General features: G+C 38.1%; 1 protein-coding gene across 5 annotated transcripts in view; it reads left to right on the forward strand.

Annotated features, from left to right (window-relative positions):
• Positions 1-22,558, forward strand: part of grm8a (glutamate receptor, metabotropic 8a) — a 272,948-nt gene that overhangs the window by 49,476 nt on the left and 200,914 nt on the right. Inside the window, exon 1 of one of the 5 annotated variants that reach the window (XM_041977620.1) lies at positions 2,877-2,892. The exons of the other annotated variants lie outside the window; for them this stretch is intronic. The gene's annotated coding sequence lies outside the window, so the exon portion shown is untranslated. Of the gene's footprint in view, positions 1-2,876; positions 2,893-22,558 lie in introns of those variants that run through there. 5 annotated transcript variants of the gene reach the window in all.

Genomic DNA, 22,558 nt, shown 5'->3' on the forward strand with positions numbered 1-22,558 from the left:
TAGTGAAAATCTATTTTCCTTTTTTTTTTCTTACAAAGAAGCTTTAAAGATTAGATTTGAGACTAATTAGTGTCTTTGCAACCTCTCATTAAGCAAAAAAAAAAAAAAAATAAGATTTTTGATAATTTATTGGATTTTTGTTTGTTTTGAAGGATTTTATATGAGACATACAAAAGAAAGTTAACATTTGATGAATAACCCATTTTAGCTGTCATTGCAGATTCAGATGCATATTAAAAAAACAATGTAATAAGTTAAGAGGTTAAATCAAAAGTAAGAATTAAGAAGCCGTATACACCAACCTCCAATGCCTCAGCTCTAATGTAATGGGAACAGGGAGGTTTATTTATTTATTTATTTTTTATTATTTACTGGCCATGAAGCAGCTAACTAAGGTAAAGAGTTGATATTCTGAAAATAAAATAATAGTAGAATCTTTAAGAATCCTTTGTGCCTGATTGCTATGTGCTCTGTAGGGATGGATAATCTGTACTACCCATCACATCTCAGAATGTTGTCATAGGAAAAAATTGCAATTTAATTTTCATCAAATAAGCCGTCATTTGAGCTGGAAAAATAACACATCTGTACAGAAAATAGCGAGATGAGATGTCACTGAAGAGCAAGGGCCTCTCTCGGCTGTCATGTCTGAAATGAATTTTCTATTAAAAAAAGGACAAAAATCCAAAATGTGCAGCACATTATGTTGAAATTACAGTTGGAGGAATTGTTTTAGCTCTGTATTAATCATTAATTCTTAAATTGCATGTTTTTAAGTCAGCTGTTTATTTACTTCCTGGTTTATGTTAAAAATGATCTTTCTGATCTTTTATCTCAGCAGTTTTGTTTAGTATACTACTTGACTTTTCTGTTCCTGCCGTTCATACCAGGCTTTAGTTATGTTTATTCATTTATATTTGTGCTCTTCTGTCAATCTTTCTAGCCAATTGTTCTACTTTCAAAAAATTTTTTAGTCATGTGTGATCTTTACTTGTCCTTGTTTACTCTCGTGTGATCCCATCCTTCATTTTTGTGCTGTTCATGTGATTAAAACCTTTGTACCTATGTCTTTAACCTTCTCAATGCCTGTACATTTGTCTCATGGGCTGACAACCTGTGCCAGTGCAGGTTTTTTTTTTTTACTTCTTTTGTGTGTGTATTTGGACTACAGGCAAATGAATTTCCTATGGGCATTAATAAAACTGTCTTATCTTATTTGTACATCTGTTTTGTATAATAAACCTCACTTGTCAGATTTTACCTGGCGGTACGATTAAAAACATTTCTTTGTTGTCAATTTAAGGTCTTAGAAGGGAACTTAGAAATGCTTTTTATGCAAATCAGTCTGAAGGTGCATAGTGTACGGCGAGTGTGTGAGGATCAGGAGAGGTTCTATGCTTTGGCCACAAGAGCTGCTCACTGTTTCTTCTAAGCTGCTTGCATGGGATGAATACCACTGTGTGAGATTGTGCATATTTATCTGAATAACCTACAGCTGTTAAGCTGTGATGTCTGTTCATGTGCTCACAGTTAATTCTAATAACCTTGACATGATATAATAAGATACAAATTTCATTTGATGTTCTTTACAAAAAGCAAGGTATCTCCAAATGCAAATATGCAAGTAGCAGAGCAGGAAACTAGATTAGATACATGACAGATGGGGTCAGTTAGGCTTTTCTTTATCTCAGAAAGGTTAGCTGTCCTACAAACTCAGTTTTCAAGGCATCATAAGTTAAATGATAGCAGAGTCCTATCCTTCTTTCTGTTAGCGAGTCTGATCTGAGAGGGTGTTCAGTTTTATTTCTCCCAGCTGCTTGTCAGGGTTGCAAACTAGCAACACTCAGTCAGGGTTGCTAGTGCATTTTTACGTCTTTTTTCATCCCTGTAACCTCTCTCTCCACAGTGAGAGTGTGTGTGTGTGTTTAGAGGCCACTCGATTAGCTTAAGCTTACAGACATGGGACTGCAGTTCTGGCCTGAAAGCATCTATCAGGTAAGACACAGTTGCATAGACACACATCCCATCATCCTTGCACTCATGCAGTTGTACAGCACTACACATGCACATCTTGCTACAGAGCCACCAGATGCTGGGATTAGGCTAATTGAAGCAAGAACATTGATTGGCTGGTTATCTGAGACAGTAAATACTTAGAAATCTAAGCCACTGTGCCACAGGGAGATTGGGATGGCTGTGTGTGCAGCAGAGGGACGGATTTGTTGGATTTTGACATTGAAAGCAAGATAATAGCAGGTTGAGTGCATCTCTTTTCTTTTTTTCTACAAGCTGATTAAAATGCTTCATTTTTTGTGCGTAAAATACATTGTATTCTGCAGTTCCACTTCCCATCAATCTCTCCTCGGTCACATTCAGTTTCCCAGTGCCTTATTCAACCTCAAAATAGGGTTTAAAATATTTTTTAAGCCCAATTTGGGAGTCAACTTCTCAAATTAAAGCTACCTTATGGTAATGAGGTGAGAACAGCTTGAATCCAAAGTCCATCTGGTAAAAATGTGAGTGAGAAAATGGATCAGTAACAGGCTGTGCTGCCCTAACTGCTTTAAGGCGTGTGCATGAAGTTCTGCAGCAGCCAGCAGGGGAATGATTACGTGCAAGACGGCCCCGTGAATATACAGGGGCATGTTCATTTGCTGGTTTTCTTTTAAATGGTAAAGTTGCAATAAAGAAAACAGAATATGATAGCTGAAGTTGCTCAAGGGTGCATCAGCAGGACGTCTGACTATCTTCTCTGCATACAGCAGCACTGGAATACATCATAGCTTTTAGAAAATTCTGTTTTTCATCCCATAGGGAAGCAAAATTTAGTCTGTCGTTCTGGGATCTAATCACAGTGGACTGCATGGCTTGTCTTGTGGGAACCCACCAGAAGTAGGTCTATGCTCCATTTTATAATCCATTTATTTCCTGCCATTTAGAGCTTTGCCACATTTGCTTTCACCCCCCCCGTGAAGGTTTTAATATGGAGTTGTTCTTTAGTAAAAGAGTACAGATTTTCTTGGCAGTCCTTCCATCTTTTCTTGCTTTCAGTGAAATCGGTCCATGCTGCTGTTTTTGTTTGTTTGAGGCAGACATGATATAAAAGGCACTGGAGGGGACTTCCTCCTTCCCGATTGGTGACACTGTAAAAGGATTCATCGTAGGACACACAAACATAGTCGCTTTCTCTCTCTCTCTCACAAACACACACTGAGACACCAACCCCCAGGAGCTCAGCAACAGATAAAAGAGCATCTTTGTGTAACTATCTGGAAATGTGTGTGTCTTTGTACGTGGGTGGTGAGCTATTGGAGTGAATGAATTGAGGTGGGGGTGATGAGAGTCATCTCTCTGCAGATTAGAGCAGATTGTTTTCCCAATAAAAAAAGCACATCCTTTTGTTTCTCCTATGCACTTCGGGAGTTGGAAAGAGACTTTGGAGGTCAGCTGATGAAAAGCGACTCTGACTGTTAAACATCATCTGGATATTAAAAAGAAAGAATAAGCTGTTTAATTGCTCAGGTTTACTTAATTTAAGTAAAGTAATCACATGTGTTAACAATTCCAGAATCCAAATGAATGGAAGCTCAGCTTTGCTCAGAAAAAACACAGCCAAGGGCCTCCGTTGTGGAGCAGATGGATATTTTTAAAGGAAGCCGGCTTTTCTAGAGGCCTGTTCACATTTGGTATTATAATATGTCCCTGGTTGATCTGATCACAGTTGGACAAATATAAGTATGTGTCTCCACATGTGCCTCAGTTACCAATTTATCAAGTCTCAGTTTTCCACTCTTTATGCAAATAAACACAAAACATATGCAACACTTCTCTGTTTGCACAAGTGCTATGTGTATGAACATGCAACATGCCATTGGAAAGCTAAGATTTGCTTTCATTTGATTAATGCAAAGCGTTTTTAATTTTATTTCCTAACATTCCTGTTGGATCATTCCAAATAAGCCAGAAGCATGTCCTAATCTCACTCTCTGAAGTCTGGATTGCTTGTAAATATTAATTCAGGGATAAAAAAAAAAATTGCTTGGATCATTAGTTTTTGATCAACACCTCTTTTTGTGTGCATAAGTGTTGAAGTGTATGCTGCACTTCTGTAGCTTACCAGCAGTAAGCATGCTTATTTAGGAAAAAACAGTAACATGACTTGCAATTCAGACAGAGCAGTTCCAGAGCTTTCATGGCTGATTTGTTCACTGTCGGTGCAGAAATGAAAAAGGCACAAGCAGGAGGTTTTCTATGAATCTTATATCCTGTGAGTTTTGATGCTGCCTTTACGTTTCTATTTTTTTTCTTTACGAATCTGGGATGGTGAGGACACATTCTTGTGGTAAATCTGATGTTTGTGTTGTCACTTCAGAGAAAAAGTTGTTCCTTCATTGTGGCCCGAGATGCATTTAAATGCAGATTAATGAAGGCATTTAGTTAAATACACCTGTTTGCAATGTGTGCTGACTTGTTGAATGTAAATTTGTCTTCAGTCTGTACTAAGCCCTGCACTTAGAATCCACAGCAATAAACCACGATGTAACCTCAGTAGAGTTCAATTATTCTCTTAGCTGCATCTAAAATAGGCCAAAATGATAATCATGATTAATTAGCATTCCCATTTTTTTGGCATAGTCTGAATTTTACATCATTTTATTTGAGGCCAAAAATTGTGATTGTCATCAAAATTTTATTAATTGATGCCAACACATATGCACTAAGCTCACTCAGAGAGACACAAATATGTTGTCTTACTGGTCTTGATTACTTCTCCGCTTTGTCTCCCTGCACACTAGGGGTCAAGATACATGATCCTAACCTTCCTAACAGAGCTCTAATCAATACAGTAATCAGTGTGAGCGAGAGAGAAGCTGATACATAACACAATGGACAAATAAACGTTTGTTAAATTGCATGAAGACACCATTACATCAGAGCAGCTGACAGATTACAAGCTCGCTGCAGCCGTGGGTGCACAGGCCTCGCAGAATGTAGAAACACTGAAGGGCCGTAAAGAATCCATTATCCCCATTATCAGCTGGTCACATCGCTTCCTCTCATCACCTTTTAAAAGCAGCGCTCTCTTCTCTGTGTGACCTATTGGTGTTTTGGTAATAAGACACCAAAACAAGGGGGAGCTTTCTTTAAGAGGGAACAAAATATCCATAAATGGGAGGCCAAGACTAGATGTGCATTACACAGCTGCTGGCAAGGACATTGGAATGAGGACATTTATTGACAATAAAGATGCAAAGTAAATTTAAATTATAATCAAGATTTGAGAGCCTGTGCGGACAGATTCATATAAGTGGAACAGAGCGCCATCAAGGACAGAATTATATGTTTTGAAGACATTAAAGGAGCAGTGTCTCTGTTACAGCTAGCAAAGGGAGGGGGGCTTCTTTGCCAGGTGTCTTCAAAGTTATGCAGTCTCACTTCTGTCAGTTTGATCATGCAAATTGAAACTGAGAGCAGAGTAAACAGCAGTGTCCTCCAGGTCTGTGTGTGCATCTGTGTATTAGCTGCAGGTACTGTACGTGTTCTTCTACATGTATGTGCTGTGGGTCAATGTGTCCTTGTTCTGGACACCCTGGTGAGATTGTACCTCAACCAGATTTTGAAAAAAGTTTTTTTTTTTTTTTTCTAAAGTGTTGAGCTCAAAATGAATATGTGTATGGAATGCTAACAGCTTAGTACTGATAGAGATGGTGCAGCCATTTTTTCCCTGAGCATTAATCTGAAAGCCTGTTTGTGCCAAATCACATCTTGTCTCATGGATGCAATTAGTACCTCTTAACCAAGCAGCAACCTCGGCCGGTAAAATGTGAAGCCTATGAGGAAGAGCAAAAAAATTGCAGTTCACCTCTCATCCACTAGGGGCTGGCTCCAACATACAGCAAATCCCCATAGACTCCCATGTTAAAAGACCAACTTCAGAGCAGAAATAAACATGTTTAAAGCCTGGTACAAAAATCCATCTTAGGATTAATAGAACGAGTTTACCTTCATGACAACTATGAGGGGGGTGAATTTTTTTCTAACTCATCCGTTTGGATGTTATTTAATCTTGAAATTTGGCGTAATTAGGGGCGTGTCCTTTTGATTGACAGGTATCCAATATCCGCGGAAAGAAGGGAGAGTGCAGCACAAACACAGTTTTTAGCTGGCTAACAGCGCGCCTTAGCTTTAGCCTACCTAACTCCGTTAGCTGGTTAGCTACCGTTAGCTCCAGGTTAGCTCAGTTAGCTCTTAGCTACAGGCAACTTAGAGTTTGATGGGTGTCAATCATCCACCCCCACCTTCACAGTCCCCCTCTCAGCTCCACCTCTTTGCCCATTTTTGGATGTTCCGGGAATGATGACACGCATGATGCTACCAAGATGGCGACAGTGGGAACGGCCCAATGAGCTTCAATTCAGCTCTTCAGAAACCTACGAGTGACGTCACAGAGGCTTCGCCCATCTTTTATATAAAGTCTATGCTCTTGACACAACTGGTATTTACTGGAATTACTACTGCAAACACATTTCAAACTGCATTTTTCCGTTATAGTTTAGGTTTGATGTTTATGACCTCTGATGCAATAGGTTAAATCCATTGAAAGGTTTCTACAAAAGTAGAAGCAGAAATTAGATTTAAATCTTAAAATCCTGCTATTAATTTAAAAACTTTCCACTTTGCAAGCCCTGTTTGTTTTCTTATTTTTCATCTAAGGTGACTATTGTAGCATCTCATCTCTAGTAAACACCTCTAGCTTCAGCCTGCTCACAGCGAAGCAGTGAAATACGCAGTGGAGTTGGCTTGATAGTAAACAGAGGAAGACCTTAAATTCACAAACATCTCCACTTTTCCTGCTAAGCTGCAGGTCAAAAAAAGGTGAAGCATTTTCTTTAGTTCCAGCTTTCGAGGATGTTACACGTTCACATTGTCACATTAATATTTTATTACTTCCCAGCACATTTTGTAAACAAAAGTGGTTTGAGACTTTACTAGTTTGTCCAGTGCTGCATTCTGTTAAGATCAAGTAAAATCCACACTTTCATCTGTTTTATTACGAGATGTATTTCTGAAGTCAATTTTTAATGCCCTAATAAATAAAACTAATGTATTGACATAAGCATTCTTAATTACAACAGTTTATACCATCAAGCAACTTTTAGCCTTTTTACTCAAACAATATAACCCAGCTCTAAATCTATTTTCAACTGCATTAAATAAAATATAGTGACTGCAAACTGGCTGCTGATGCAATTCTAGCTCCATCAATGACCGTCTCCATTTGTTGTCTCACTACTGTACCCCAGTCCTGCCTGCTTCTAAATAAAATATATCTTAATGTTATGTTGTAGCCTTTAATCAAATTCTTTTATATGTTCTGTCAGAGCTGTTTACCAACCAGTAAGTTTCCCTATAGGACCATCATTGTATGAAATAAACAGTTTACTTTAATTTTTTCATTGCTTACACCATAAAATATCAAATGAGAAATGCTAGAAAGCTTGTAGATATTTGACTTTGTTACGTTTCCAGCTCCAGTCCCTTGCTGTTTTTTTTTTTTACCTGTGCAGGCTTTTCTATAAAACATGCTCATGCTCCTTTGAGACTTTTATCCAATATGCAATTAGTTGTGAGTAGATGAGCACAGACACACCACTACCAACTGTTTACAGGTTTTCATGTGCCATTATGTCGGTTCCAATCTTTTGCAAATCCCTCCCCATGCCATCTTTGTGAGCAGTTTTTTTTTTTAGTTTTTGTGCTTTATATGATTTTATTGTATCAAATATACAATTAGGAATGTTTGCTACATGCTTAGAGAACCAATGCTGGCAAATGCAGAGCAACTCTGTGCCAGGCTAATGATGCCAGCTATTTGTCTATGATCTCTCTTTGGACTCATGAAAGAATGTTGAGCTTTTTCTCTTTACATCTTTTTAGGCCAAAGGATTATTTTAATTTTGCATGTGCCAGTGCAGTGTTTTTTTTAATGCTTTTGTTTATCCCTTTGCAATTTTAATAGCCTGAAGAGTTTTGTTCTTGTGAGATATGCTGCCAGCAGATATTGAAAGTCAACTAAATGAGAGCAACTGAACAGCATCTGTTTCCTTTTTCATTTAAGTTGTTGTACCTCATGAAAACTGTCAGTGTAAGCTAAACCAGGATGTAACCTCATCTCTTACTAACACTACCTGCTGTTTCTAAATGGGGTCTTTCTCAGTGGTAGTGTCCATTGGCTGCCAAGGTAAAGTTTTCCAAAAACAAAATGTCAAGCTGAAGAAATAATGGTTCACTGACTCTATGATGCTAAAAAGTCCACAAGGCAAAGTGTAGCATCCTTGTGGTATGGGTGAATGGAGGTTGACTCTGTCTCTTCAAAGACCCCAAGTTGAACTTTTCGAACTCCTCTGGGAAACCAAAACTATAATACTTCTAAATTATTCAAGCAAAAAAATAAAAAGAAAAAATTGGGCAAACAGTTTAAGCTGCCACACCTCTTCTCCAGCTCCCTCCTCATCTCATTCACCCACCAATGCTTCAGTTTGGGCTCACTGTTGGACTTTTACCCCTTTCATAATCTCATCCTCATTAATTTTCCTTCACCTTTTTGTTGCTCCATGTGGATGTGTGCCATTGACAAAGGCTTCTTTTCTCACCAGATAATTGAAACTCTGAAGTTCAAGTGCTCCACTATGGTGGGTCATTTGTAGATCTTCTGATAGATCTCATTATCTTGTAGCTGGTCTAGCTAAAATCAGCTACACTTAGCTTTCTGGCAAAAGGCATTAGCTTTGTTTAGCTGTAAAAGGAGGTAAAAAAAGAACTCTTTAACCCTCTTGTCACTGTTTCTTCTCCACTTAGTAGTTAATCAACTTGCAGTGTAATAACTGAACAGTCAAATCATCCCTTTGAGAACTCAGGCTTTAGGCTGTTTCCATCAATAGCTTTCACAGCTTACAGATTTCTATTTCCTGTTTGTCTGTGCATTGCTGAGTGCCAACTGTTTTCTCTCTGCGGTGTTACCTTGTATAAGCTTCGTACTTCCTGTGTCACACACTTAGAGCTGAGTGCCAAGGGGATATCCAGCTTTTGCCAGCTCAGTGACCAGCTGATTATAGCATTCACCATGGGGTTGTCCCTATGCACAGGACATGCACACACCTACACAAGCAGATTTAGGCTAAAGTCAGGAGGTGCATGCCAAACTGAAACAAACACACTCATTGGAGGTGTCTGCAGCTCATAAAGAGCAACCCTTCTTCCTGTAGGAAAAAAAGTAGTTCTATAAATGTCTGTGTGGGTGTTTGCGCATAGGGAAGCACTAGTTTTGTCATACTGCAGTGCGGCTGGTGTCTCACAGTGTATGTTGGTGAGAAATTCTGTACATTAGACTGTTATTGTTGTTTCAATAAGTATACATCCATTTGAGCCTTTATGTGTTGGGTTGTGCCGTGTGTGCATGCATGTATGTTCACCATGTTCCTCTCATTTAAAACCTCTTCACAGCAATTTAAAATAAGAAAAAAATTCAAAATGAAAATTAGCGTCAATACCCATCTCTTCAGTTGCAGGTAGGAAAAAACAAACAAAAGGACGACAAAACAAGAGCCAATGCATCCTAATGTCTTCCCTGCCAGCGCACATTTACACTCACACACACTCTCACACACACTCGTTGGATTTCTCATTCCCTCTTGTCTGTCAGCCTGCCGGCAGAAGTGTTTGTCTGCAGAGGAAATGGAATTTGATGATGAAAGTACCCTTGAAGCGGAGACATGCACACACATACACAAACACACATGGCTCCTAAATTTCACTGACATGGCAATATGACAGAAAATGTGTTTTTTCCTCTGCGTCGCAGCAGGCATCAGTGGCTGTGCTCTCAGAGATGAATGATAGAAGGACAGGGATGCTTGTGGTGGAGGGATATAGAAAAGGAAAGAATACCAGCATGACTACAACAGAAGTAGAAATTGGGATAGATATGTTGATCTGAAAAAAAAGATAAAAAAAAATTAGTGGGACATTGGAGAGGTAGAGTATTGGAAATCTTTAAAGGGCAGGACAAAGATTGATCATAACGATGGGTGTGAGATGACAGAAGTGGTAAAAAGGGGGGGAAAAAAAAACAAAAAAAACAGCAACATGGTGGACTTTTTAAAATGTTTCCTTAGCACTGAATGCAAACTATTTTATAATGTATGATATTTTTGGCTTTATATGACAACATGTATACAACTATAGAGTACAACATTTCTATTAATATATAATTTGTATATATACTTTTTAAAAACAATTTTAGCTAAATACAGATGACAGAAATGCTAAATATTGGGTCTTTCTTTCTTTAAACTCTCTTTAAACTTAATTTCTTTAAAGGTATTAGATAAATGGACTGGGGAGGATTTTATTGGATGATAATTGGATTGAACTAAAACTTTAGAAGTGCCTTGATATGACTTTTGTTGAATGAAATTGGAGTTGTCATATTTTTTGGCTGCTTATAAATTGATAGCCCAGTAAAAAATCCAGATACAATGTTTTCCTTCTTCACCGAGACTAAGGCTAAATGTTGTTAATTTAACTTTTGCAGGACTCAGCCAGAACACATTACTTTTGGTGAGAAACTCACATTTGAAAGCATAAAACCAAGCATGGTTTCAGTACTTAGTGAGGCAGGAAAATAGGTTAGGAACCACTGATGTAGATCACCATGCAGAAGTGCATTACATGCGGTACCTGGGCATATAAGGTTTACCAAGTAAAAGTTAATTTACTAAAAATATTTGTTAAAAATTAAACTCTGTTCACGAGCGTATGCATTTTATTAGCTTAGATCATAAATGTGCATTAAGATAACTGTGTGACTGGGTACCTCTCAAAGTCCCTCATTCTAGCACCAAACTCCTCTTTGTGTTTCCACTGACGGTTTCCAGGAGATGTTCTTGTATTTGGCAGGTCAAAGAGACTTCATTGATTTGACAGACAAAAACTATTAAAGCATCAGTCAGTCAAACCAATTTCAGTGGGAGAACTGTAAATTATTCACAATGAAGCTGGGCAGGGAAGAGCCTGTAGTTGGATGCTTAAAGAATATTGCCCAATGAACTCTTCCAGGTTCTCAAAACTGGATGCCAGCAACACATGAAAAAGTAGACATCATATTTACTTCCTTTAGTGGGAGAATTACCACTCTTACATCCCAACATCAAACTCCAAGATGGCAAGATGATGATCAGACCAAGGTTGAAATGGAAAACTTGATAACTTTGGGCACACCTTGGATGCAGACTCTTTAAACACCCCTTATTTCTTACCCCACACCTCTTTAGATCAGCTTCACTACTTTGATCAATAATGCACCATCGCCTTTACTGTTTGCCTGAAAAAGTCGAAGCTCTGAAAACAGGCTATTATAAGATGTATAGAGATGTTACCGGAAGGAGAGAAAATGGGAAAAGGTAGCAAAGCTGCTTTAGGCAAGAAAAAGATTCCAGTAAAAGAGGAGAGGACAGGGAAGGGAAGAGAAAGGGGAAGAGACAGTAACCCAATGGAAAAGAAAAAATGGATGATGAATCAGAGCAATACATACACCCACACACACATGGAGGGGACAGGAGGTGTTATTTTGTACTCGATCATAACTCTGTGTCCTGGCCACCGGCTTCGCCTAACTCTTCACAGACGCATCTGTTTATCTTCAGTGTCTTTCCCTTTATCCTCCTTCTACCTCTTCAACACCATATTCACCACTTTTATATTTGCTTTCCCATCTCTCCTTCATTGTTATCTCTTTTAGCATTTATTAGCCACATAAAAATACTTGAATTCATTCAAATTTAATGTAGCTTAACATATTGAGCTGTGAACCTAAAAAAAGATGCTGTAAATTCTTAAATTGTTCTGTCCAAATCCCCTAAATTGTGACCAATCTAGATCAACAGGGTGATACCATTGCAGGGAATGGCTGTATTAAATAAAATGACCTCTGCATACAACCATCCTCCTTTTCATGTGTGTATATGATGTTGCACTAGCCTTTTCATTAATGAGAGTATCAGCAAGCATGTTACTGTAGGCTTTCCCAATTATGAGTGTCAGATTTAATTAGGAGGGACAACACACTTATTGATTAGAGTCTGCTGGCCATTTACATTCCTACTCCTGCTTGGAGATCACTTGAAAAACTGTCTGGCAGCATGTTTTACAGTTTTTGACATGGCACCAGTTTCATTTTGTTTCCTATTCGACTGCTACAGCATGAGTTAAAATAGAGTTGACTGCTTTTCTTTTTTTAGGTTTCCCATCCATTCAGAAAAAGATGACTGCATAGTCTGAGAGCTAATGCAATCTCATTTCTCGGAGTTTTGCACAAAAGGGTTGGAATGACTCCTGTTACGGGCCATTGTTATCTCTCGCCTCAATGACTGCATAGCTTTTCTAGCAGGCCTCCTGGCATTGACGATGCAACTTCTACAGATGGTCCAGGATGTATCTGGGTGTCTGTGTTTAATCAGCCAAAGAAACAAAAGTCATACCATTATTCATTGTAGTCCACTACTTATTCATGTTCATCTGAATCAAATTCAAGTTGTTAACGTTTGCTCCGAGAGTGACTTCTGGGTCTGCACTCGGGAGACCAGGTGTCCAGCTTTCCGTGGGACTGCACAACAAAAAATAATGACTCACTTTTTAATTTTATTAATAAGTCAGAGCTGCAGAACTCTCTCCATAGAATCTGTGTATGATGTCAGTCAAACACACAGGTCAAGGGCAGGTTAACCTGCCACCATCTTTGCTGGCTTGGGAAATCATGAAGTTGCAAATTAAATTATGCAGATTTTAGTTGAATATCAGGGGAAAGTAACACAACAGAAGAGAAAAGCAACTGCAACCAAGGCTGGTAGATGAGTTACAGCTGGGTGAAGCCAGTGGAAGGCACTTCACAGAAAGATACTAGGGCATTTTCAGCAGGGGAGAATATAGTAGGAACCAACATGGACCATGCAAATCTGAAAAGAAGCATGTGGCTGAAAGAGATTTGCTGATCTGCGATGAGTTCTTGCTGAATCCCAAAAGATGATTGCTCCATAGATACCGTGGTATTTAGCTAGCACCAGTTATTTTTCCAGACTCTGAGATTGCTAACAAGATAGGAAACATTAAACAACAAAGAAATACGTTTGTGGTTGGGGAAGTTCTTGCAATGGTAACGGTAGATTTCTGACCTGTGTTTTTTTCTGCAATATGTACATTTCTGGATACTTTGTCGCCCTGCAGCATCCTGCGGCTTAGAAATGGTACTTCACAACTGCCAGAGAGCATCACATTAAAAATGTGTTTTGCTTTATGGTTGTTTTGGACGTGCACCATGACTTTGTCAGAGCAGAAACGCAAGAGGACATTATCAGAGGAAGAGAGGAAAAGAAAGGGAGAAGCTGACAGCAAGAGATAAGACAAAAGTCTACATTGGGCTGACTTTTACTAGTTAGAGACAGCTCAGAGAAGAGACAGGGTGCAAGTAGGATGCTGAATTATCTTTCCTTAGGGAGAGCCACAGTGTGAAACTATGCCAAAGTTCAGTAAGGGGGCTTTAAAAGCCTATTCTGAATATGAATATCCATCATATAATCTTATATTCTTACACCAGTGTTTGTTTCTGTACTGATACTTAAGTGTTTATCCTTACTTGTAAGTAGCTTTGCATGAAAGCATTTGCTAAATAAATGGAAATGCATCTTCAGATCAAAAAATCTGTAAATTTAACATTCTTCTTTTAGGGCATGTCCATATAGGAACGTGTTTAGGTGTATTTGCGATAGTTTTTTTTATAGATGTTTCATCCACATGGAAACTGTTTTGGGAGCCCAAAATGGTTTGTTTTAGAAACTGATTTCTGGTTTCTAAATTAAACTGCCAACATTTTGTTTCCATGTTTACAACCCATATACACTGTTCCTAAATTGATGATGCTCCACCTTTCTCTTAACGCACATGCACAAATCCCGCCAACAGCTACAACAATGGCAGTTGTAGCTGTGCAGCAGAAGCTACACAAATGTCTCCTTTTAAGCTCAGTTCTCTGTCATTTTCTTCTTCTTATGTTTGTTTGCATCTCAGGGTTTATGTCCAGGCTTGATGTCATTTTTTTTGTTTTTGGTATATGTCTTTGGTAGCATTACAGCTTCACATACAGGTTTGACATACTATAGCGTTTTCAGTGGTTTTGTGCGGACACGCATTTTTTTAAATGTCTCAAAGCATTTTAAAAATCAGTTGCATTTCTGTTTGGACGTTGCCTTGAACAAGACTACCAATGCATAAATGATGCATCTGAAGTTGTTCTTTTCATATTCAGCTGATATTCAGATAGATTCACAATCAATTGTTGGAAACCCTTCAGGACTTCCTTCATGAACCTGGTCCCTTTATTGAAACCAAAAAGTTACTGAATTATTTAGGTGTTGCACTTTTTGAACTATTAGTGTCTTTTTGCTGTGTGAAATCAGATGTACTGACTATACATCTGGATTTCACCAATAGATGTAAAGTTTTGAAGTGCTGAAGAAAATATGTTGCAACATAAAAAACTGAGGCTCTCATGAATAGCCTTAATGTTTAAGCTTAAGAATGCCGCATTATTAGCAGCTTGCGGAACAAAAACCAAAACATAACAAAACAAAACAAACAAAACAAAAAAACAAACAAACAAGCAAACAAACAAAAAAACAATATATATATGATGCAGACTTCTTTTCCTGATCATGATAATGAGATAGTTTTCCCCTAGTTACAGTATGAGATAATGTACAATAGAGTAATGAGCCCCCCAAAATTTCTGCAGTTTCTGACATGCAAAACCCACAAAGCTACACATTGGTGCATATATTTGGCCTCCTTCTCCAACCTCCAGAGGTTGGTAACATCCCACCAACCTTTACTAGATCAATAGGTCATGTCATTATGCTGCCGGTGAAGTTTCAACCACGGACCAGCACACCCTCCCAGGACCCTCTCTACACACTAATGATCACCCCCCCCCCCCCCCCCCCCCCCCCCCCACACACACACACACACACACACAATATAAGGCTGTATTTAGTCAGTTAGGAAGTTTGTTGTTCTTCTGTTTTAATGTGTGTTTTCTTCAGGATTTCATAATGAGGTCCTCACATACAAATACACATATTCCATCTGTACACACACACAAAGGTGCAAACAACAAAGTTGTTTTCACTTCTTAGTTCACATATCATCAGAGTTCACCAGCAGGCTGTCAAGTTTTATATTTTTTTGAAAATGTCTGCACATAATAAACAGAAAGACCAGAAAACTTCTATTTATGTGCAGGTGCAGGTACACACACATAGGTAAAGATCTAAAAGAAGAAACTTATGTTTGTAATGCTTGATGCAGAAATCCTAAAACATTGAAATCTCATAAAGTAACCCAGCTACGTCTGACATGATCTGCTGTTTGTAGTTTTCACAGGTAAAAGTGATGATCAATGTTGAAGTGAGAAGTGTGAAGCAGTTGTGTTGCATTTGCAGACATTAAATTTCGCCAAATGTTGACGACATGCCTCCACTACAGCCCTCTGAAATATTTCTCCTAATGTTAGAAAATAAGCAGATGCATAAAAGCAAGATCTAAAGTGTTTTTATTTAATTAAAACCACATTTTTAGATGGTAACACATTTATAAATATTATAAACCTGCTCTAAGTTAAATACTAGACAAGGTATTTCATGCATCTAGAAGGTATCTTAGGGCAAAAACTATTTAATTGCTGTATCGACCTTTGGCACTCATCTTGTTTGCAGAATGAGAATAAGGGTAAAAAAGGAGTTTTAATTTAATACCTCTGTGTTTAGCATGAGTCACAAGAATGAATGAGGGGGGGTAAAAACAAAACAATAAAGACAGGCAGCAGCAGCTTGCTAGACATTTCCTGGGTGGCATGCCCCTGTGTTTTGTGAGCTATCCAAGGATGTTTTGCTCCTTAAAATGTGTTTCAGTTCCTTCCCTGGAGCAGGGTGAGGTTAGAAGGGTTTCTGCTGGGGAAATCACCAGCCAGGCTGAACTAATGGCCACTGACAAGGAGGTAAGAGGCTGAGAGCAGTTGAGAGAGGTTGAGAAGGGCTAGCAAGGGGGCGCTAAGAGGTAAAATAGTGAGGGGTATCTGGGTGGGAGGTTTCGGTGATTCAAAATCTATAAACACTTTAAGATACCTGAAGAAACCAGTCCACCCCACTGTGCTCCTCACTTCACTCTCCTTCATCTTTAGATGCCTGCTTGTAGTCTATGTTTTCTTTCCTGCTTTTTTGTTTGCTAACAGTAAAACATCAAAATGAACACATTGTCAAAGGCATGGTTGATGCTGAGAAAGTTGTCTCACTTCTTATAGTTTTTGCTCCATGTGGATTTTTCTCCTTTTGTCTTTGCTGTTTTTTATACCCTCTGCTCAATGCAGATTTCTTTTTCACCATGTTTGACTGTCAGCTCTGATGACACTGCAACCTCTGCCTCAAACTCCAAGGGGCATTATACCGCATGTCTGTATGCTTTGGTGTACACGAATCCTGCCTGTCATATCAAACGTGATGTTTGAGTGTGTGCAACAGTCAAACACTCTGTTTCCTGTCATGTCAATCAGCGTATCTCTGGGTCACCTAAAGTCACTCTTTGTACCCTCTGGAGCCACCGCACTGTATAGTGTTATAACTCTGGTAACATTTGGACGGAATTAACAATTTCATCTCCTTTTTAAGAGGTTTCAATGGCAGTATCCACTACTAGGGGGAGTGGTTATTTCCCACAAAGGGAAAGATCTCAGATTCACCCGTTTGAGCACACATTGGCTAAAAATTTGAGCAAGCAAGTGAAAAAGGTGACAGAATTTTCTCACTTTTGGGCCTTACACACAGGCTGTGAGGAGACATATGGCTGTTGGAAAACCTTTAGAAAGTGAATTTTGCATAATATGGGACCTTTAATGTATGAGCGGTGGGCTTGGGTTGCTTGTGTGAGGTTGTGCAAGCTTTTGGATTTTAAACTTGAAGGGGAAATTTACTTGTTTAGTTTTAAAAGCTCTGTTATAATAAAATATAATATTTAAACCTAATAATTAATCTCAAATAACTTAAAAAGAGTCATTAGAGGGGAATGAATACTCGTTAAATATAACATAAGTCTCTAATTTGCAACAATGTCCGCAGCAATGGCAGAGAGCCAACTCTTGGGATTCGCCTTCGGAAGTGACAGATGAACACGACAAAATAAAATGACGGAGTAAAATGGCAAAATTATTTTAAAGAAAATAGTTTTTGTCTGTCACTGTTTTCATGATCATTTGGAGATGAAATGAAAATGAAAATTTAATATATTGCACAGCCCTACATTGACCACATATCCTCGATCCCTCTGGAAAGATTAAAGCAACAGCATTCAGGAGGGAAAAAACAAATCTATATAAAGCTGTTGACAAGCTGAGTGTGCTTGTGTAATGTTGTGAGAAACAGCAAATACTCTTGTCCATCAAACATCCTGAAGCAATTGTACATTTTCTCTGGTATCTCATTCTTCGTTATTATATGCTCCATAAAAGCCAGATAAAGCTGCCAGCTGTAAGGTAGTTTTTATTAATTCCCATGTCCATATCTGTGTTTTTTTTTATTTTTTATTTTTTTGCTCTGACATTCTTTCTGTGTCTCTGCGTTTTCCTTTTAAATAGATCTGGCTTTGTCATTGTTGTTTAGTCAAAGCCATCCAGTAGCAGTTTAGGATATGATTCAGAGCCATGAATAGAGTCCAATAAGCGGCAGTCATAATATACTTTTATAAAATTCCATTTAGAATTGGTCCACTATGACTCTATCTCTGCATGACACAAGTATTTATTTATTGACCCTCAAATCAAATCAACTATTTAGTAAATTCCAGTTAAATGTTTGACAGAAAGAATAAAAATGTCAGGAAGATCAACAGAGGGTGGGTCCATCTGTTTGAGTATGCTTTTCTTTGATTAACACCTTTTTTTCCCTAAATGCCAGAAAAAAAAGAAGGGTACTAAGTCATTGATATGGATATCTCCTGCCAGACTAAATCCCTTCTCAGGCAGCTAATATTGACACATGCAAACTGAGTGAAAATGTGCCAACCTGTTCTTGCAAAGCTGACTTGCTCTTAAGATCGGTGTTTGTTGTTGTTTGTCCTGCTGAAGTGCCCTCGAGAGAGCGAGACGGTACATCTGCCAGCTCTTTGGAAGGTTGACGGCACGGAAAATAAAGAAGTTAAAAGAAAACACACTTCACATTATCTTGTTTATTCTCCTGTACACCAATTATTTAATATTTTAATATTTTTATAAGCCTTTCACAAAACTGGAACATGAGAAAACATACAGCAGGCTTGGACAAAGCTCTCATTACTTACTTACTTTTAAATATTTAATTTTACTAACTTGCTTTGCTTTCTTTTTTTACTTTTCTTTTCCATGTTTTTGTGCTACCAGCACTTTTAAATCACATTTTAACTTCTATAGTATAAATTCAATATTGAGTTTATATTCTTATGAGCAACAGTGACTCCGATTCATAGTTTAAACTCAATTTCTTTAATATGCACATTTTTCCTCATTTTTGTCAGATTAGGGATTCATAAACAACCTTCTTTCTTCATGGATTCATTCTTATTTGATTCTTCCTTCTCTTGTCTTGTTTTTGCTTTCTCACCATCTGTCTCCCAGACGTACTTCAGCCAGCCCCCCCCTCCCTCAAGCCCCTGTTCCTCCAAACTTTGCGAAGGACTTCTGCCTCTGCAAAATGTTTAACCACTTTAGGGAATGGATTTAAACATGGCAAGCCCCATTCATTTTCTAAAAATAAACCAAATCCTCAAATTTGATGTTGTGTGCATGGATTTGTGTGTCCTGTGTGCGAACCTTATAAGTTTGGTTATGCCTGTGATCTATGGATCATTACTGGTGCACCTGTTTGGCTGTGTCTCCAGGTTTTTTGATGACACTGCTGTAGAAACAAGGAAAGGAGACAATACTTTGTCTTGGCCTTCATGTAACCTTGTAAGTAGCTTTGTTGTCTCCCATTGGCATTCCTACCATCTGCTGTATATGGCATTCTGTTTCACCCTCCAGAAAGAACATGATTTTCATATATGAGGCTGGATCTACCTTGGCTGTTATTAGCCATTTATAGTAACTGATGAAAGTTTATTCTCTTTTTCAAGTCATTTGGGATCTGAATGGAAATATTTTGACCATATTTACAGTGAACAAAACAACCACCTTCTAAGAAGATTGGATATTAATTTAACCTTTAAATGCCTAGATGTGATAAATGTGTCAATGCGAATGAAAATACAGCATTAGGTAAAAGCTGTACTTAGGACAAAAAGTGGGGAAATTGTGTGTGGTCAGTTGTTTCTTCTTTTTCATAATACAAATTGGTCTTACGTTTACAACGAGGTACAACTTATAAGGATTGTGCCTCTCTGGAATTAGAAACACAGCTGAACACGTGGATGGTTCCCAGATTCCCTTGCATTAGTCTAATCACTCTTGTTTTGAGTTGCTTGGTTGATTGGATTATTGCAGTCTCCCACAGTAATATGGAAAAAAAACAACCCATATTGGCCATTTTTATGCCTGATCACAAGGCATTTCATACCGATAACCAGAAGATGTTGAATGTCAATCAGTATGGTTGTCTTCACAACAGCATCTAGATTCCAGCGTTTCCACTCCCAAATTTTGGAGGTACTCTGAGATGATCCTGGCTCTGTGAGGAAGAACATTGTCATGCTGGAAGATGGAGTGAAGTCCCAAATTCTGACCACTGACTCCTGAATCTCTTTTTGATTTGTCTATCAATTAGGTGCAAGTCAATACCAACAGGAGAATGTTGCAGGGGGAGTTTTGGCACCATTCAACAGAAGAGCAATTTTCAACACAACATCAACATTTATTAAAGCTGAGAAATAATCAACCAAACACAAATGTACTCATTTTAAAGTGTATTTCATTTATGTCAAAAGCAAAATTCATATAACAGCATTTGGAGTTTTGAGCTGCCAGTGCAGTTTAGGATATGATCGGAATTTATTTCTTTAACACCAAACAAAGCAAACAGATTCTTGTTTATTAAGCCATGCCATCACTGAGGCATATGACTAGTTTGAAATTCATTGTCCAGCATGACAAGGACTCATAAATCAGAATCTGAAATAAAACAAACAAACAAGCAACAAAAAAAAAAAAAGTCTAGGAGTACAGGAGAGGAGGAAAGTAAATCTATAGGCACAAGTTGTCCAGAAGTTGTCCCTCTGGCAGCGTTTTACAGGCAAAAACTGGCCAAATAACATCGTATCATTTATTTCCAGTGGCTGCACACAAGCTTATTTTATTTATTTATTTTTAAAAAGCTAATGTATATCATGTTTTAGCAGAAAATGTAGGACCTTATTTTCTCCTTAATTTGGAAATACTTTTTATAATTCTCTTAATCACCACTTTACATACTGATCATCTGTTAGCACATGTTAGAAATGTTGTATACACTTAGCTAGTTTGGAAATGGAGCTCAGGCATATAAATCACACGGCAAGATTTTCAGGGGTTGCAAATTTACAGTTAATTTATATATTTTGCATGTTCTTTATATACTTTGAGCATTATGTCCTGTCTGTGATTTTTTTTAACTGTCCAAAAGAAAACTTTTTCTTATGGTTCAGATCCCAAAGATATGCAAGATATGAAGATGTGCATCTTTGGGATCTGATATAACATGCAGCAAACCTTCACAGCTGGAAAACTGACATAATTTCGACTTGTATGACATGTTTGTTTAAAACATTGAGAGGTTTGAAAACTGTACAGTCTCCAGTAGCAGTGTTCATGAAGGGTCTGTGCTGTATATTCAATACCTGGCCAAGCTGCAGTCTAAAATACAAATATTTTCTTTGTTTTTAAATTCTAGGTAGGAAAAGAAGCTGCTGTATAGCTGTGACATTATAATAACATACACACTTTACATATAAATAGTTTCCTTGACTTGTTGACTTGGTCATAAATATTGATAGTCGGTTTCCCGAGGATGCTTCCTGGTTTTAAGCTGGGGAGGAAAAAGATTTCCAAGATAGAGATGGCAGGTGGGAATGCAAACCAGGTTTGCTGAATAGGCACAATATTATAATTAGTATCTTCAGCTTGGCAGTGTATTCTCATAAATATTCATGTTTGGAGGCAGGTGTACTGGAGCAGGCATCAGAGGGGCTTCTCAGTACCCAGTGGAGACAAACTGGCCAGCAACATTACAATGGAAGGAAACCAGTCTGATGAATGCTGGTTTCTGGAAGGGTTTGCACCTGAAGACACACTTATTTTACAGATTTTCAAATATATGCACAAAGTTCTGATGCAACAGACGGTGCATTTGTGTTTGTGACCTTCTCTGTTCTGTCCACACACCCAGAACTGAAAAGAAATCAGTAGGTGACATGCGCAGACTGAACCTGTGTGTGTGTGTGTTTGGTGAAAGGTCAGTCACACAGGTGACTCATCACTGTTGTGCCTTGTCTCTGCAAACACACACTCTGATGCGCATTTGCTGGTAGACACGTGTTGGATGTATAAATCATACATTCATGCAGAGAAGATCTCAGCTATGCACAAACAATGTTTATACTTGTGGACCTATCTTTTATCAAGGATCCATCAAAAGGTTACCTTGTGTGATTGTAGGTGCTGTATGCAAATGATTGGTTTGCAGTGTGCATCTGTTGAACATGCCTTCTTGCTTGAACTTGAATAATGTGAATACCATGAACAGCCTGACTTAGAAATGAATGGAAATACTGATTCCAGAAGAAAATTATTGAAAAAATTGGCTGACTTTTGCTGTAGGTTGAAAACCTGATTATAATTTTCAGCACTATGCTGAAACATTTAGTCTGTCACACGGCTCTCTAAATGTTGCCTGAGCACACACTATAAATAGTGGCATTAAACCTGGATGACAAAATTTCAGCTTACAGCTGAAATCTGATCATTATGACAATTACGTGGGGTCTGGATCACTCTGAAGCAACTCATTTGGCAATAATGACCAGCTTGCTTTGCATTTTCTAATTGACACGACTATTTACCATTCATCATTAATATGAAATGAACCATTATAAATTAAATTTGTTTAGGCCAGTCTGTAATATAAATATTCAGCATAGGAAACAAACTTTTGGAACTGGACAGAATGTAATGAACAAAATGTATTTTTATACACGTGGAAATATTTCTAATTTAGTTTGACTAAATGTTTTTAAAAGCCTTGAAATAAAAATAAAAATGCAAAGTGGTGCATAGCAGTAAATGAAGCACATCTACAATATACACCAGGCAACTCCACAAAGGAAACACACAGATGGTTGAAAACACTTCACTAAAACGGATTTCTTTTGCCTTCAAGTGGACATTTGGTGTGTGTGTGTGTGTTTGCTTCTTTTTTTGCCGGAAGACGTTATCTTTGGCAAAAAAAAAACAAACACA

Source organism: Melanotaenia boesemani, chromosome 23 (genome assembly GCF_017639745.1).
Source record: "Melanotaenia boesemani isolate fMelBoe1 chromosome 23, fMelBoe1.pri, whole genome shotgun sequence".
NCBI lineage: Eukaryota > Metazoa > Chordata > Actinopteri > Atheriniformes > Melanotaeniidae > Melanotaenia > Melanotaenia boesemani.